General features: G+C 45.3%; 1 protein-coding gene, 1 long non-coding RNA gene and 1 pseudogene across 18 annotated transcripts in view; 2 read left to right on the forward strand and 1 right to left on the reverse strand.

Annotated features, from left to right (window-relative positions):
* The first annotated feature begins 18 nt into the window (after positions 1–18).
* The window catches only part of ST3GAL3 (ST3 beta-galactoside alpha-2,3-sialyltransferase 3), a 230,102-nt gene continuing 213,043 nt past the window's right edge, over positions 19–17,077 (forward strand). For 5 of the 17 annotated variants that reach the window (XR_004259500.1, XM_032247284.1, XM_032247282.1 and 2 more), the window contains exon 1: positions 19–2,909. The gene's annotated coding sequence lies outside the window, so the exon portion shown is untranslated. Of the gene's footprint in view, positions 2,910–8,914; positions 8,927–17,077 lie in introns of those variants that run through there. The other 12 variants (XM_032247281.1, XM_032247270.1, XM_032247278.1 and 9 more) reach the window with 9 other exon arrangements.
* LOC116529427 lies at positions 12,125–15,848 on the reverse strand. The gene is made up of 2 exons (XR_004259501.1): positions 15,691–15,848; positions 12,125–12,310 (listed from the first exon to the last, which is right to left on the reverse strand). It is a non-coding gene; the product is annotated as an uncharacterized LOC116529427 (long non-coding RNA).
* LOC116529691 lies at positions 12,291–12,384 on the forward strand (annotated as a pseudogene).

The raw sequence follows: 17,077 nt of genomic DNA on the forward strand, positions 1-17,077 counted from the left end.
TGTGTGTGTGTGTGTGTGTGTGTGTGTGTGTGTGTGTATGTGTGTGTGTGTGTGTGTGTATGTATGTATGTATGTATGTATGTTTGGTCTGGACCAGCTTCTGCCAGCCCCTGGCCTTTTACTTTCTTCCTTGCCTATGCAGGGCAAACAAAATGTGAAATTCTGCCCTCAGCTGAGCTGAGTAAGGGCTCCTGGGGGTTGGCTGGAGATGGGTGTGGCATCTGTCCAGGCCTCGAACAGCCTCAAGACAGTGCTGGCAAAGCTGCAGTATTGAGATGCTAAGGAGTTGATGCCACCTCTTTGTCTTCCCCTGAAGGAGAACATGGGGATAATAAGGGTGTGTGCCCACAACACTCTAGGTGCAGAGCCCCTGTGGCACAGTATTAGAGGGTGTGAGTGGGATTACCCTGAAGTGGGGATTTTAATGATGGAAGCAGGCAGAGCCTGGTGGGTGATTCTGTCAACAGAAAATTGCAATCATGCAGGGGCTGGGAGGGTTAGGATGAAAATGTGGGGCCATTGGAGGCCCACTGTGGGTGGGAGGGAGCTGATTTTGGGGTGGGGGTGGGACAAGAGGGCAATACTGAAGGGGTTAAACAGGTTTTTGCTCTTCATGCATTTGTTTGCCTGGGCCCAGGATTGGAGGGCTTCACACCAATACCCTGTGTATACAAGAATCAAGATTTATAATACTTCCCCTTTTTTGTTACGTATGAACACTATAAACCAAATTATTTTGAAAACTGGTGCATCACCTTGTTCTTAGCAATAAAATGTGTTGAGCAGAGGATTGGCTGGCTGCCCCAAGGAGCCCAGGTGGGGGTATCTCCAGACTTGGGTTTTGGAGCAGGGCTGTGAATTATAAGACACATCAGTAAGGCAGTCTCTATTAAGTTCCAGAGTGGGTCCTTTCCTTGTCAAGCTCTGTATTAGGCCAAGTATGGTGGGTCATGGGGAACAGGGGCACTTCTGGCTCTGAGTACCTCTTTGTTGTGCTTCCTCTGCCTTAGAGTTGGGCAGGATGAGGTAACAGAAAGCACCAGACCAATGAGTTTTCTAAACAGAGTAGCTCACCGCTGCCCCATTTGAGGTATCTTCATTGAGCTGGCCTAAGTTCACGCCAGCATCTGTGTTCTATACAAATTGTGGGACCAGTGTGAAGGGTGGGGTGCATTTTATTTAGCTGCTTGAGAAGCAAGGGACTCAACCTCCAGTGGGATCCTAAGATTGCTCTCCAAGCTGTCTAGTTGGTGAGAAACTTCCCTGGAAGAAGACCCAGTCCCCTTTGCCTGGTGGGTCCCTGAGTTCAAAGTGTACAAAGATGGGAGCCATAGAGCAGGGAGGGGCAATGAAGAGGTGCAGGACCTGGGTTCCCTGAAACTGCTCCAGCTGGCTCTTGGACAGCCAGGCACTTCCTGTGGCATGGCCCTGTCCAGGTGCAGGAGAGGCTTGGGTCAGCTCAGCTATTCTGGATGCTTATGTCCCCGGGGGTTGTGAGGTGGTTGCTACTTGGAATCTCATTGTAGAGAAAGGGAGGTCCAGGAGGTGATGCTTTTCTATGTCAGCTCCCTCCTGGGGCCCAGAGAGGGAAGCTGACTTTTTTTTTTTTTTTTTTGCCCACACTTCACTGGGATTCCCAGGGGATGTAGCAGGGGAGGGTGGGCAGAACCAGGCCTTAAGAGGATTGGTGAGAGAGCACAATCCACTAATCCATACGCCTTTGGAAGAGGAACACTTCACTGGCCTTTTTACAAAGGGTCCCTGCCTCTTGACCTCACTGCTTCCAAGGGTTGGTGCCGGGTTTAATCTCAGCAGAGTTCTTATTTAACAGCTGACCAGTTTTCCAGTAACTGCACTTTTTATTAATAACTCTTAGGAAGCTGAAATTCAGTTGATCCAAATCATGCAGACCGGCCTGTTATCTCCCTTACTGGCTGCATATGCAGTCAGGCCGATCTTAGAGAACTGGCCCCAGTCAAAGGCCGTACTTCCCGGCCTGCCAGCCCCTTCCTGCCTTAGGCAGCTCTTCCCAGAAGCCTTTTTGTTAGGGCAAACTTTCTTCCCTTAGTAAGATAGGGCTTTTGGATCCAAGGTTGTAGTTTAGAGACCTCCACCCAGACTTTGTTGAGGAATTAAGTTTGAAATTCTGCTCCATGGGGATAAAGCCAGGGCTCTGCCGCAGGAATGAAAAAGTGGGGTGGGAAGGGTGCAAAGTGTATGTGGGGCTTGGAGGCCCTGTGCCGTGCCCGGACTAAAAATGTTCTGTTAGTCTCTGAAGTTAACGCTCACCTTCGTGCCCCTTACCCACCAGGGTCCCCGGAGGTCCGAAGCTCTCGACCTCAGTGAGCGGACTGGCTGCGCTCATGACCTGGAGGGCGAAAATAAGGCGTCCCTCGGCGTGAAGTGGCCGTGACCACCCTAGCACTTTCCCTTCCCCCGCGCGGGCAACGAAACAGGCCCTCCAGGGGACTGTGCGTCCCTCTGGGTCGTGAAGCCGGGGGAGTAGGGTTCCTCTAGACTACCCGACGTGCCTGGGAAAGCCATACGCGCCGAGCCTCACGCTCCACACTTCCCCCAGCAGTGGTCCCGCTGTAGGCGGGATGGGCGGGCCGGCAAATCCGCGGCTCCTGCGCTATTGGGCCGCTCGGGGCAACGCAGCTCCGCATTGGTCAAGCCCTTGCTCCGCCCGGCTTGCGCGCGCCCATTGGTCGCAGGCGCCCGACCGGGTCGCAGCCGCGCGCTCCGCCCGCCGCTGCGTCCCCACTATGGCGGCGCCCATGGAGCCCATCGCGTCGTGGGCGCCCGCCGGGGTCCCCCGCGGCTGTCGCCGCTCCCTGCGCCGCCGCCTCCGCCTTCCTGCCCCGCGTCGGGCCGGGCGCCACCTACGCCCTGTCTCCCTCTCTGCTGTGGTAAGGGCCTGCCCAGTACGCTTTGGGGCGCGACGGCTGACTGCGAATAACGGTCCCCGCGCCGCCCCGCCCCTCCCCCGCCGGCCGCGGTTCCCGGGCTGGGCGGGGCGCGGAGCCCGCGCGTTAGTGCCCGGGAAGGAGGGGTCGGGATACGACCCAGTAGTCCTTCGGGCTGGGGACCCAGTACCTGGATGACGTCGCCTGGGAGGGGGCTGCGGAGCCTGGGGGGGAGCCTGGGGGAAAGCCTGGCCGGACGCAGGCCAAGCGGTCTGAGGTTGTCTCCGTGCGAGACCCCGCAGCACTGCGCACCTTGGCGCAGAGCACGGACACGGTCATTCGGGCCCTGCTGGGGGAAGAGGAAAGAAAAGTCCAGGGAGCGCCTGAGCGGGAATCGGCAGCGTATGGGTAGCAGTTGTCATTGCCTACTCAGTACTGTAGCAGGGGCCAGAACCCGGGTCAGTTTGATCGGCCAAGTACGCCTCTCTTGCTTCCTTTCCTTCTGGCACTTTCCCCCGTTGTCTCGGTGCTTTTGCTTGCAAGAGAAAATATCTCAGTGAGGAGAGCAGGTTTGATTAAGAGAGTGTCCCATGAACATTTTGGATTCCTTTTTACAAAAATGCCCATTTTTATGATTCCTCAGTACGCCTCGTTTTTGTTTCCTTTACATTAAGAGGAAGGAATGAAATCTGAGAACCGAATGTAATTAATTGTGGGAGGGACCAGTGAAGGCAGGTATTACCTCAGAAAGTAAAATACTCTAACTTTTCAGTGATAGTACTGTGAATTATAGATAGTTGGACGTGAAGGTAGGAAAAAACTTACTAGGTTACTTAAAGTAAGATAGTCCCCATGATAAATTAGGTTGTTTCTACGTCAAAATTATCGTCTAGAGATGATCACTGAAATGTTTGGTGTACTTTAAAGTCAACACGGGATTAAAAGGAAGCTGGCATAGAAATTTATAGCCAAATGATATTTTCAAATAATTTCTTAAGGCAACAACAGCTCCTCCTATGATTAGAGATTCTTAAGAATATTTTGAGATATTAAGTGGTGAATCTCTCCGTTTCACATGTCTGAATGTCTAACCATGGCTTAATAAAAATAAAATATTAATAATGAAACAAGACATTCATGTTCTTAGAGACTAATAGACTTTGTATCAATCAATGGAACGCCTCTTGAGTGCATATTTTATGCAAGGCATTGACTGAGGGGAAACTCAAAACCATTTAAGATAAGAAACTTGTTCTAATGGGTCTATAATATAGCTGAGGAAATAAAGCACACACATGACAATAATAACTATGATATGGTCTGTAGAATTCTAAGACAGTAGGTACTATGAGAAACCAGGAAAAGGAGAAATCCATGTGTTTGAGGAAGATTTCATTGGGAAGCCTCTTGCCATGTTGCACAGGCTGGTCTCAAACTCCTGGGCTCAAGTCCTCTCACCTCAGCTTCCCAAAATACTGGGAATATAGACATGAGCCACCACACCTAGCCCATTGTCACTCTTCTGATTCACCTCAGCAACTTGGAATAACAGGTCTCTCAACCCAGAAGCTGCACCTCAAGTTTGTTCTTACTTTTTTTTCTCACCTGTGTTTTTGGTTGGGTGCCAGGTCTTGTTGACCCTACTTCCACACTGTTTCTGGCATCTGCTTCTTTTTTTTTGAGATAGAGCCTCTCTCTGTTGCCCAGGCTGGAGCTCAGTGGCCCCATCTCAGCTCATTGCAACCTCCACCTCCCGGGTTGAAGTGGTTCTCCTGCCTCAGCCTCCCAAATAGCTGGGACTGCAGGAGCGTGCCAAAACACCCAGCTCATTTTTGTATTTTTAGTAGAGACAGGGTTTCACCATGTTGGCCAGGCTGATCTTGAACTCCTGATTTCAAGTGATCTGCCCACCTTGACCCGAAGTGCTTGGATTACAGGTGTGAGCCACGTGGCTTGGCATCTGCCTCTTTTCACTCCTACTGTCATCACACTGATTTGGGGCTATTGGACCATTCTTGTGAATTACCACAGAAACCCCCTAACATTTTTTTCCTTCCTCCCAACTATCATGTATACTGCCTTCACTTCCAAGTTTGTCACTTCTCCAGCCAGGTCATTGAATGGCTCTCCGTTGTCTGTTGGTTAGGCACAGACCAGCCTGGCATAGGCAATGGACAAAACAAACCAATTTCTTGCCATTCTCTTTTATTTTCTAGGTTAATGGAACTATTTGCTGTTTGTGCTTTGCAGTTTGTGCTCCATATCTTTGTTCATGTTGGCTTTTTCTATCTTAAATAACCTCCTTGACTCTACTTATTCTTAATGTAAGTTTCAGGGCCATTTGATATAGAAGTTCCTTTGTGATGCTTGTCTGTACTTTTCTCTCCATCTAAATGAGATGTCTCTCTTCTTTAAGTTTAAAGTTTAAACCACTATAACATTAGAGTATGCCTTTTTGCAATAATTGCCTTAAATCCTGCTTCTACCCACAATATAAGATTGAAGCTATTTCAAGACATAGACTGTCCTCTTCATCATCCAACTTTGTACATAGTAGGTACTTGGCAAATATATTTTATATTGAAAATAGCTTTGAATCAGAATGGATGCAGAGAATTCTTTATGCAAACAAAATGTTTGTCATTAAAATCTATAAATAAAGTTGTTTATGTGAGAGAATCCCTTACTGAGAGATCTGTTGTATTGGTATGGATAGCTTGGATTAGGCTGCATTAACCAAAACCTCAAGACCTCAGTGGCTTACCAAAACAAAACTTGACTTCTCATTTGTGTGATGTGTCCAGCGTGAGTGTAGAGGAAACTCTTCACAGTCACTCAGGAACTGAGGCTGATAGAAACTCCATCTTAACATGGTACTGCCATGACCATTTTGATTAAATGAAAAGACAGTGGTCAGGTGGACACTGGCTTTTCAAGTTTCTCTCCCACTATGGCACATGTCACTTTCATTCACATTTTCATTGGCCAAAGCAAGCCACATAGCCATGCCTAACTTTAAAGAAGGTTAGAGAATTTCAGTGTTAGCATATGCCTGGGAAGCAAAGAGCCAGAAGTATTTGGTGAATAGCACTAATGACTACTACCTCATCTATGGTGTCACAGCCCATTGAAGATTAGAGGTAGCACATCAGATGGGCTGCTAGAGACAAACATATCAACAGTAGCAAGGAATAATAGCTCTAACTAGGCAGGGGGTAATGGTGGATTCGGAGTCAAAACTCTTACAAGCACTTGTAAATGCTCACAGGCCAAGGCTATTGATACAAGGGCAATCTATTACATCCCAGTAATAACACAGTCATTCCTGAGGAGTGACTTTTATAAAACTTAGCATGTTACAGCATTCTTAGTAACAAACACAGTAATGGTTCTGAGACAGCAAAAAAATAAAAGTTAAATTATATTCAGCATATTCAATTTATAAGAAATCGGGAAGTGTGTAATAATTTTAGGTGCATTTTCACTCAAATGGTTAAAATTAAAAAATAATCGGCTGGACTTGGTGGCTCATGCCTGTAATTCCAGCACTTTGGCGGCTGAGGCGGGCAGATTGCCTGTGCTCAGGAGTTCACAACCAGCCTGGGCAACGTGGTGAAACCCCATCTCTACTAAAAAATTAACAAAAAATTAGCCCGGCGTGGTGGCGTGCGCATGTAGTCCCAGCTACTTGGGAGGCTGAGACAAGAGCATTGCTTGAATCTGGGAGGCAGAGGTTGCAGGGAGCTGAGATCGCACCACTGCACTCCAGCCTGGGAGACAGAGCAAGACTCTGCCTTAGAAACATCATAATCTTAGTTTAACCATATTGGTTTAATTGAACATAGCAAACTTGGTATTTGGGGAGGAGGTTTTACTTTTGACAGGCAATAGAAGCAGTGCTGGTTGGAGCCCTCGTTCAGGAGACAGATTTGGGTTCAGATCTTGGCTCTTACACTATTAATAGTTGTCTGACATTAAGAAAGAATCTTATTTTTAAGCCTAAGTTTCCTCATCAGTGAAATGCATGGGGCAGTTGTGGGAATTAAGTCAGTTCATCTAATGTGCTTTACAGAGCACATGGCTCAAAGTAAGCACTCATGATCAGAGTGCTTCTAACCAGCTGCATCAAGGTTAGAAGAAACTTTTGAGAAATCAGGTAAGGAGCCCTCAGAGATACATAGAGGTAGAAGGATTCCCCTGGATTTTCCCGCCTTTTTTCTCCCTTGGACAGCATCCCTACTATATCTTATTTCACATTTTTCATATTTTGTATGATTGTATACATTTCTGCCTCTCCTAGATCAGGTGTTCTCATCATTCCACAAATGGTACTGAACATGAGCTCTGCCAGGCTCTGTGCTAGGTGGTGGCTTCATAGGTATGAAGGACATGTCCCTGGCCTCAAGCAAGTAAACAGCAGTTAGAATACATTATAATAAGGGGTGTAATTGGGGGTCTTGTAGCATCTTCTAAAAGGGCACCTGATACCGGAGGGAATATGAGTAGTGGTTTTTTGGGGGAAGTTCGCATCTGACCTACATCTTGAAGAATCAGTAGTTATTAGCTGGGTGGATGTGGGTTTAAAAGGCTTTTCACACAGGCAACAATGTGTGCTGTGGCCTAGAAGCAAAGAATATGGTTACATCCTGAAGACACTGGTATGGCAGGAGTACAGTCTTTTTGCGGAGTGCATAGGAAATGAGGCTGAAGAAACCGGTCAAGAATAGATTGTGAAGGTTTTTGTGAGTTCTGGAGTTAGAGCTTTATCTTGAATGTGATTAGGTGCCACTAGAGGATTTAAAGATAGAAAGTGACTTTATCAGCTTCGCCTTTCAGGAACATCACTGTGTGGAAGAGGCAGAGTAGTCGATATCCTATTTCCCCGACATGGGGAGTTCTGAGGTTTGTAGCCATAGTACCATGCCTACCACACAAGAGTCATAAAATATTTATGCAAGGCGAGAGGTTGGAATGAGGAGGTGAGACTGGACAGAGGATAGTTACTGCTGCAACATATGAGGGGCATGCCTTGTGCTTCCTAGGCCTAGATGAGCGTAGACTAGGATTTCAGTCATAGCCTCACCTGTTTCTATTGTATCACCTTGGATAGGCTTCAGAATCTCCTGTCTTCTTGGTTTTCAAATTTGGAATATGAGGTTAAAAATTCCTACCTTGCAAGGTTGCGCTGAAGATTGGAGGGAGTAGTTGTAAAAAGCCTGGTCTTGTGCTATTAGTAGATATATAAAAATAATAGTTTAGTAATAATAATAGTTGTAATATTTCTTTTTTTTCTTATTATTTATTATTCATACTTCTCAGTTGCAAGCTATAGTTGTAATATTTCTTTTTTTTTTTTTTTTTCTCACCGCAACCTCCGCTTCCTGGGTTCAAGCAATTCTCCTGCCTCAGCCTCCTGAGTAGCTGGGATTACAGGCACACACCACCATGCCCAGCTAATTTTTTGTAGCTTTAGTAGAGACAGGGTTTCACCATGTTGACCAGGATGGTCTCGATCTCTTGACCTCGTGATCCACCCGCCTCGGCCTCCCAAAGTGCTGGGATTACAGGCTTGAGCCACCGCGCCCGGCTAGTTGTAATATTTCTAATGTTTAGTGTATTACTTGGTTCATGGTAGGTGATCATTAGCCTTAAAGATGCCAACATTGTGCGATTTTTGTTTTTTGTTTTTTGTTTTTTTTTTTTTGAGACAGAGCTTCACTCATGTTACCCAGGCTGGAGTGCAATGGCGCGATCTCGGCTCACCGCAACCTCCGCCTCCTGGGTTCAGGCAATTCTCCTGCCTCAGCCTCCTGAGTAGCTGGGATTACAGGCACATGCCACCATGCCCAGCTAATGTTTTGTATTTTTAGTAGAGACAGGGTTTCACCATGTTGACCAGGATGGTCTCGATCTCTTAACCTCGTGATCCACCCGCCTCGGCCTCCCAAAGTGCTGGGATTACAGGCTTGAGCCACCGCGCCCGGCCTGTTTTTTGTTTTTTTGAGATACTGTCTCACTCTGTCACCCAGGCTGGAGTGCATTGGCATGATATGATCACGACTCAACCTTCCAGGCTCAGGTGATCCTCCCACCTCAGCCTCCCGGGCAGCTGGTACTGCAGGCACACACCATGATGCCCAGCTTATTTTTTGTAGAGGTGAAATTTCACCGTATTGCCTGCGCTGGGTCTCGAGCTCTTGGGCTTAAGCAGTCTGCCTGCCTCTGCCTCCCAAAGTGCTGGGATTACATGTGTGAGCCACCACATCTGGCCACGTCGTGGTTTTAATTTATGCATTTATTTTATTCTTTTTCTCACCTTTATACTAACAAGGATATGCATTTTAAGTGATTGATGATGCTGGGCTGGCGTAAGGGAATTACTCTGAGATCAAGAAGAGAGAGTTGATAAGAATACCATACAGGCCAGGCATGGTGACTCACACCTGTAATACTAGCACTTTGGGAGGCCAAGGCGGGAGGATCACCTAAGGTCAGGAATTTGAGACCAGCCTGGCCAACATGGTGAAATCCCATCTCTATTAAAAATACAAAAATTAGCCAGGCGTGGTGGCGGGAGCCTGTAATCCCAGCTACTTGGGAGGCTGAGGCAGGAGAATTGCTTGAACCTGGGAGGCGGAGGTTGCATTTGGCTGAGATCGCACCATTGCTCTCCAACCTGGGCGACGAGTGAAACTCCGTCTCAAACAAAACAAAACAAAAAACATACAAATTTAAACATTGTTTAAATGCCAACAGTTTATATGGCATTTAGCTATTTCCAACCGTTGCTTAGACCGTCACAAGTATGTGCACTCATTTGCTTGCCACTGATGTGACCATAATATAATCACTGCATGGAATTGCTGAGACACACACACTTCTCCTTGGCCTGTCCTTGAATTTTTTCCCCGGAAATTTTGGTCCTCCTCAGTCATCTTCTGATGTTTTTTTTTTTTTTTTTTTTTTTTTTTTTTTTTTTTTTTAATAAAGACGGGGTTTCACCACATTGGTCAGGCTGGTCTCAAACTCCTGACCTCAGGTGATCTACCTGCTTTCACCTCCCAAAGTGCTGGGATTACAGGCGTGAGCCACCGCACCTGGCCTCTTCTGATGATTTTTTAAAAGATGATATTTGAAGTTCAATTCCTATTTATTCTGCATTAGGTTCTTTATCTGGTCATCATGGCTTGACATGAGTTCCTCTATGAACTCCTGGAGCACATAATTTGTTACTCTGATTAAATGTCATCGACTGCCTTGGCTCATTATTTGTCTATATACCATAAATTTCTTCTTCCTTGATGTCAGTTTTTCTTACAAAGTAATTGAAAGGTGGCATGTTTATGTATTTTTTACATAACTTTAAAATTCACTGAAACTTTTTGTTTGGAATATGTTAAAAAAGTCAGGAAATTCTGTTTCTGAGGATTTAAAGTATATAGCAGAGGTTCTCAGACTTTTTGGTCTCAGGATTCCCTTAAAGTTTAAACATTATTGAGTATTCAAATAACTTTCATCTTTGTAAGTATTATTTGTCGATATTTAATATTTTAAAAATCACTGGCCAGGCACGGTGGCTCATGCCTGTAATCCCAGCACTCTGGGAGGCCGAGGTGGGTGGACCATTAGGTCAAGAGATCAAGACCATCATGGGCAACATGGTGAAACCCCGTCTCTACTAAAAAATGCAAAAATTAGCTGGATGTGGTGGCATGCGCCTGTAGTCCAGCTGCTCAGGAGGCTGAGGCAGGAATTGGACCCAGGAGGCGGAGACTGCAGTGAGCCGAGATTGTGCCACTGCACTCCAGCCTGGTGTCTGGCGACAGAGCAAGACGCTGTCTCAAAAAAAAAAAAAATCACTTGAGTACAAAAAAATAAAATATGTTCATGGCTGGGCATGGTGGCTCACACCTGTAATCTCAGCACTTCAGGAGGCTGAGGTGGGTGGATCACTTGAACTCAGGAGTTTGAGACCAACCTGGGCAACATAGTGAAACCCCATCTCTACCAAAAATACAAAAAAATTAGCCAGGCATGGTAGCATATGCCTCTGGTACCAGCTACTTGGGAGACTGAGGTGGGAGGATGATTGCCTGGCCTGGGAGGCAGAAGTTGCAGTGAGCCAAGATCATGCCACTACACTCCAGCCTGGGGGACAAAGTGAGACCTTGTCTCAAAAAAGAAAAAGTTCAGCCTGGCAACATAATGAGACTACATCTCTTCAAAAAATCAAAAAATTAGCCAAGCATAGTGGCACATCCCTGTAGTCCCAGCTACTAGGGAGACTGACAGCAGGATTGCATGAGCCTAGGAGGTTGAGGCTGCACTAAGCTGTGATCATGCCACTGCACTTCAGCATGGGTGACAGTGAGATCGTATCTTGAAAATCACAAGGACCCACAAGCATGCATACTATTATCTGTGAGAACTATCGTGGTCACCTCATCATGTTATGTAGCCTTTAGAAAAATGCTGGACTCTCACAAGAGAACAAGAGTGAACAAGGCAAATAATGCCTTAGAATTATTGTGGCCGGGCGCGGTGGCTCAAGCCTGTAATCCCAGCACTTTGGGAGGCCGAGGCGGGTGGATCACGAGGTCAAGAGATCGAGACCATCCTGGTCAACATGGTGAAACCCCGTCTCTACTAAAAATACAAAAAATTAGCTGGGCATGGTGACACATGCCTGTAATCCCAGCTACTCAGGAGGCTGAGGCAGGAGAATTGCCTGAACCCAGGAGGCGGAGGTTGCGGTGAGCCGAGATCGCGCCATTGCACTCCAGCCTGGGTAACAGGAGCGAAACTCCGTCTCTTTCAGAGGGTCAACAAAAAAAGAATTATTGTGAAAATACTTCTAAACTTGTGGACCCCCTGAAAGAGTCTTAGGGAACCTTGAGGCTTCTTGGACTACGCTTTGAAAACTGCTGGTATGTAGATAAGAGTTTCATGTGACTTTTATATCCTTTTGGTAACAATGTAAGGATGGAAACATTAAAAATGTTTATTTTCAAAATGTACTCAACATAGTTTCCTTTAAAAAACAGCGAGTTTCTAGCCTTTGATAATATCAGTGGCAAAAACCACAGTTACTTTTGCACTAACCAAAATAGATGTTTATCTTGGAAGGGCAGTTGTGTGTATTTTTGGAGTATCTTCTAGGTGCCATACTGCTGACATTTGCCATCCCAGGAAAGGTCAGCAAACTGAGAACAACAGCATTTTTGTAGAAGAAAAATATATTACTGCTCTTTAAGTTCTAGAAATCTTGTAAGTACTTGGCCAGATGACAACTGGAGAACTTCTTCGTGGTGCAGGTTTCAGAGTTTCTTGCTGTCTCATTGTCAAGTTTAGTTATGATCCTATTTAAAAGATCCTATTACAGGCTTGCTTTGGCAGCACATACACTAAAATTGGAACGATACAGAGAAGATTAGGATGACACACAAATTCATGAAGTGTTCCACAAAAAAATCTTTTTAAGATCCAATTTTTATGAAACTAACCACATTGATGTCATCTGCACTGCATGAACCGTACTACATTAGAACGTGAATGAGCGAGTAGCGGCACCACATGTTCCACTCTGTGGAATTCTCACACTTCCTGAGGAGTCTTCCTGAACCTCATGTGCCACAGGCATCTGACTTAGGGACTGCACGAGGAGGCCCGTGTCCATGAAATTAAATACCAGAGAAGTTTATAAATAGGAGTCATGGTATTTTTCTTCCAATACCCTGCTGAATCACTTTGAGTGCCCTTTGAGGGGTACATCCCTTCTTTGAGGGCTAATGGCCTGGACTGTTATAATGCCTCTTCTTGCTCTGTGCTTAGCCTTCTCCAGTTTGTCCTCCATATTGCTACACAAGCAGTCTTTCTCAAACATAGATTTATGTCATTTCTCTACGTACGTGGTTCCCCATTGCCAGTGGGATAAATATCACTCCTTAGCATGGCTTATAATGCCGCTCCTGCCCTTCTGCTTCAGCTTCCCAGAGTCAGTTTAATTCAGGCAATGCCTTTGAAGCTTTACCTGAGCCTCCCAGACAGTTATTAATTGCCATAATCTCATAACATCTGTTCCTTGTTTATACCATAACTGCACATATCACCTTGCTCCTTGAGGGCAGGCATCACTCCCTCTGTGTCCACTGCTTTACTCAGGTGTGTAATAATGGCTTTTGCTGGGACTGATAAGATGGCATAGCTGCTAGCATACTTCCAGCAGTTACTTTGCAATAGTCCAGCATAGTTTTTTTAAAATATGTCTTTCCTTTCTTAAAAAAAATATCAGCAGATAAACAATATGGAACTACTGCATAGGCCTAAAACATGTAAAGTCTCAGAGAAATAATCACAAGGAAAAGGGACATTTATATTTTCTTTTTTTTTTTTTTTGAGATGAGGCCTTGCTCTGGTGCTTAGGCTGGAGTGCAGTGGTGCAATTATGGCTACTGCAGCCTTGACCTCCTGAGCTCAAATGATCCTCCCACCTCAGCCTCCTGAGTAGCTGGGATTATAGGCACACAGCACCATGCCCTGCTAATTTTTTTTTCTTTTGTATTTTTTGTAGAGATGGGATTTTGCCATGTTGCCCAGCTTGGTCTCAAACTCCTGAACTCAAGTGATACGCCCACCTTGGCCTCCCAAAGTGTTGGGATTACAGGCATGAGCCAACATGCCTGGCCTATATTTTCTAATGATGTGTTTTACACATATAAGAACAGAACAGATAATTATAGCTATCATTAAATCTTAATATGCCATCTTACTTGAGTTTTTTTGATTTTTTAAAGAAAGAGAATATAACATTTTTACTGAAAGGCTTCCTAATGTGTTTTTCCCTTCTTCCTCCTTTAACAGAAAAAAGCCACTATTTGAGTTAAAGGATTTTAAAGTTACCATACATGTTTTTATGCTTTTGCTACATCTTTTTTTTTGAGATGGAGTCTCGCTCTGTTGCCCAGGCTAGAGTGCAGTGGTGTGATCTCGGCTCATTGCAACCTCCGCCTCCCAGGTTCAAACGATTCTCCTGCCTCAGCCTCCTGAGTAGCTGGGATTACAGGTGCTTGCCACTCTACCTGGCTAAATTTTTTTTGTATTTTTAGTAGGGACAGGGTTTCACCATGTTGGTCAGGCTGGTCTGGAACTCCTGACTTTTTGATCTGCCTGCCTTGGCCTCCCAAAGTGCTGGGATTACAGGCATAAGCCACTGAGTCTGGCCCTTTTTTTTTTTTTTTTTTTTTTTAAATGGAATCTCACTTTGTCGCCCAGCCTGGAGTGCAGTGGTGCAGTCTTGACTCGCTGCAGTCACTGCCTCGAATACCCAGGCTAGAGTGCAGTGGGGTGATCTTGGCTCACTGCAACCTTCACTTCCCAGGTTCACATGATTCTCCTGCCTCAGTCTCCCAAATAGCTAGGATTATAGGGGCCTGCTAACATGCCTGGCTAATTTTTGTATTTTTAGTAGAGACAAGGTTTCACCATCTTGGCCAGGCTGGTCTCAAACCCCTGACATCAGGTTATGCGCCTGCCTTGGCCTCCCAAAGTGTTGGGATTATAGGTGTGAGCCACTGCACCAGGCCTCTTACCTACTTCTAAAGTGAGTACCTGGCCAGTGACAAAGGAGTTTTCAGCTTTACTCTTCTGTTCTCTATTTTTAAAACTATTGTAGATTATCTGATTTCCACTCAGAAATCACTGACCACTCATGTTGCAGGAGTCTGGATCCAATTAAAAGAGAGAAATCACATGGTAATTTGAATACATAAGGTTTAATGTAAGAATTACTTAACTATTACAGAGAATTGGAGTAATTCAAGATTGACTAATAAGAAGTAAAGAAATAAGCACATAGAAAGATGGTTAACATAATCAGCCTTCAGGGGAGTGCAGATCAAAATTACCATGAGTTGCTACCCCACACTCTACGGTGGCTGGAATCAAAAGGGCAGATAAGAATACCCGATGGCCTGGGAGGCTGAGGTTAGCCTATTGCTTGAGGTTAGGAGTTCGAGACCAGCCTGGCCAACATGGCGAAACCCCATGTTTCAGTCTCTACTGAAAATACAAAATTAGCCAGGTGTGGTGGCGTACACCTGTAATCCCAGCTACTCTGGAGGGTGAGGAAGGAAAATCACTTGAGACTGAGAGGTGGAGGTTGCAGTGAGCCGAGATCACACCACTGCACTTCAGCCTGGGCGACAGAGCAAGACTCTGTCTCAAAAAAAAAAAAAAAAAAAAAAAAAAAAAAAAGCAGTGGTTCACACTTGTAATCTCACCACTTTGAGATTTGAGGTGGGAGAATTACTTGAGCCCAGGAGTTCAAGACCATCCTGTGCAACACAGTGAAACCTCGTCTTTACAAAAAAAAAAAAAAAAAAAAAAAAAAAAGTAGAATAATTAGCTGGGCATGTAGTCCCAGTTACTCAAGAAGCTGAGGCAGGAAGATCACTGGAACCCAGGAGATTGCAGCTGCAGTGAGCTGAGGTCATGCCACAGAGTGAGACCTGGGCCTGGGCCACAGAGTGAGACCCTGTCTCTTAAAGAAAAAAAGAACAAGTGTTAAAGCTCGCAATGTGGAGAAATTGGAATGCTCATTCACTGGTGGTGGGAATGTAAAATGTTAGCCACTTTGGGAAACACACAGTCATTTCCTCAAACAGTTAAACATAGAATTACCATATGACCCAGGTAGATTTCATTTTAGGTGTCCTAGTCCATTTTGTGTTACTATAACAATAGCTGAGACTGGGTAATTTATAAAAAACAGAGATTTGTTTCTTACAGTTTTGGAGGCTGGGTAGTCCAAGATTAAGGGGCTGGCATCTGGTGAGTGCCTCCTTGCTGCATCATCCCATGGCAGGACCTGGAAGGACAAGAGAGTCCAAGAGAGTGAGGGAGAGAAAGAGATTGAACTCATAGCTTCAAGCCCTTTTGTAATTGGCATTAATCTGTTCATGAGGGTGGAGCCCTCATGACCTAGAAACCTCTCATTAGGCTGCATCTCCCAGCACTGTCGTACTGGGGATTAAGTTTCCAACACATGCTTTTTTGGGGGACACATTCAAACCACAGCTCTATTTACATACCCACTTCCACTCTTAGGTATATGCCCAAGAGTACGTGAATGTTCGTATTAGGCCAAACAGTAGAAACAACCCAAATGTCTTGCCAGCTGATGAACAGATAAATAAAATATGGTATATTCCTAGGATGAAATAGTATTCAGCAATAAAAAGCAATGAAATACTGGGCCAGGCACAGTGGCTGATGCCTGTAATCTTAGCACTTTGGGAGGCTGAAGCAGTAGGATCGCTTGAGGCCAGGAGTTCAAGATCAGCCTGGGAACCATAGTAAGACCTCTGTGGTAGTGTATCCCTGTAGTTTCAGCTACTTGGGAGGCAGAGGTGGGAGGATCACTTGAGCCCAGTAGCTGGAGGCTGCAGTGAGCCATGATAGCACCAAGGCATTCTAGCCTGTGTGACAGAGCAAGACCCTGTCTCTTAAAAAAAAAAAAAAAAGAAAAAAAATACTGATACACACTACAATATGCTTGAACCTTGAAACCCTTATGCTATGCATTGGTTCCGTGCCTATCTGAAAAAAAAAAAAAACATTATGCTAATTGAAGGAAGCCAGTCAAAAAGGACCATATGATTTCATTTTGAAATATCCAAAATAGGCAAATCCATAGAGAAAGAAAGTAGTTTAGGGTTGGGAGAATAGGAGATTGTGGGTAGTAGGTGATGACAGCTAAGATGTACAGGGTGTACCTCTTTTAGGGTAATGAGAAAGTTATAAAATTGTGATGTTCATACAACTTTGTGAACTCTGAATATACTAAAAGCCACTGAATTGCACACTTTGGGTGAATTGTATGGTATGTGAAGGATAGCTCAATGAAGCTGTGAAAAAGAAGTTGAGAGAGCGCTAAAGATAGAAATAGCAGATATAAGGAACAGCCACCACTCCAGGGCTGAGATGGAGCACTGGACAAGGAACCATCCTTCTCCTCTTAACACCATACTGCCACCTCCACCCCATCCCAGGCTGAGATCTAGACTTGGTATAGTGGCTCACTGGATGGCAGGGAAGTGATTGATGCTGCATGGCAGAACTTGCCAGAAATCTGCCCTCTAGGGTGCTAAGGAAAACTGTTTACATGTAGGTGT

This window comes from Sapajus apella, unplaced genomic scaffold (genome assembly GCF_009761245.1).
Source record: "Sapajus apella isolate SASKATOON/1434 unplaced genomic scaffold, GSC_monkey_1.0 scaffold62, whole genome shotgun sequence".
Lineage (NCBI taxonomy): Eukaryota > Metazoa > Chordata > Mammalia > Primates > Cebidae > Sapajus > Sapajus apella.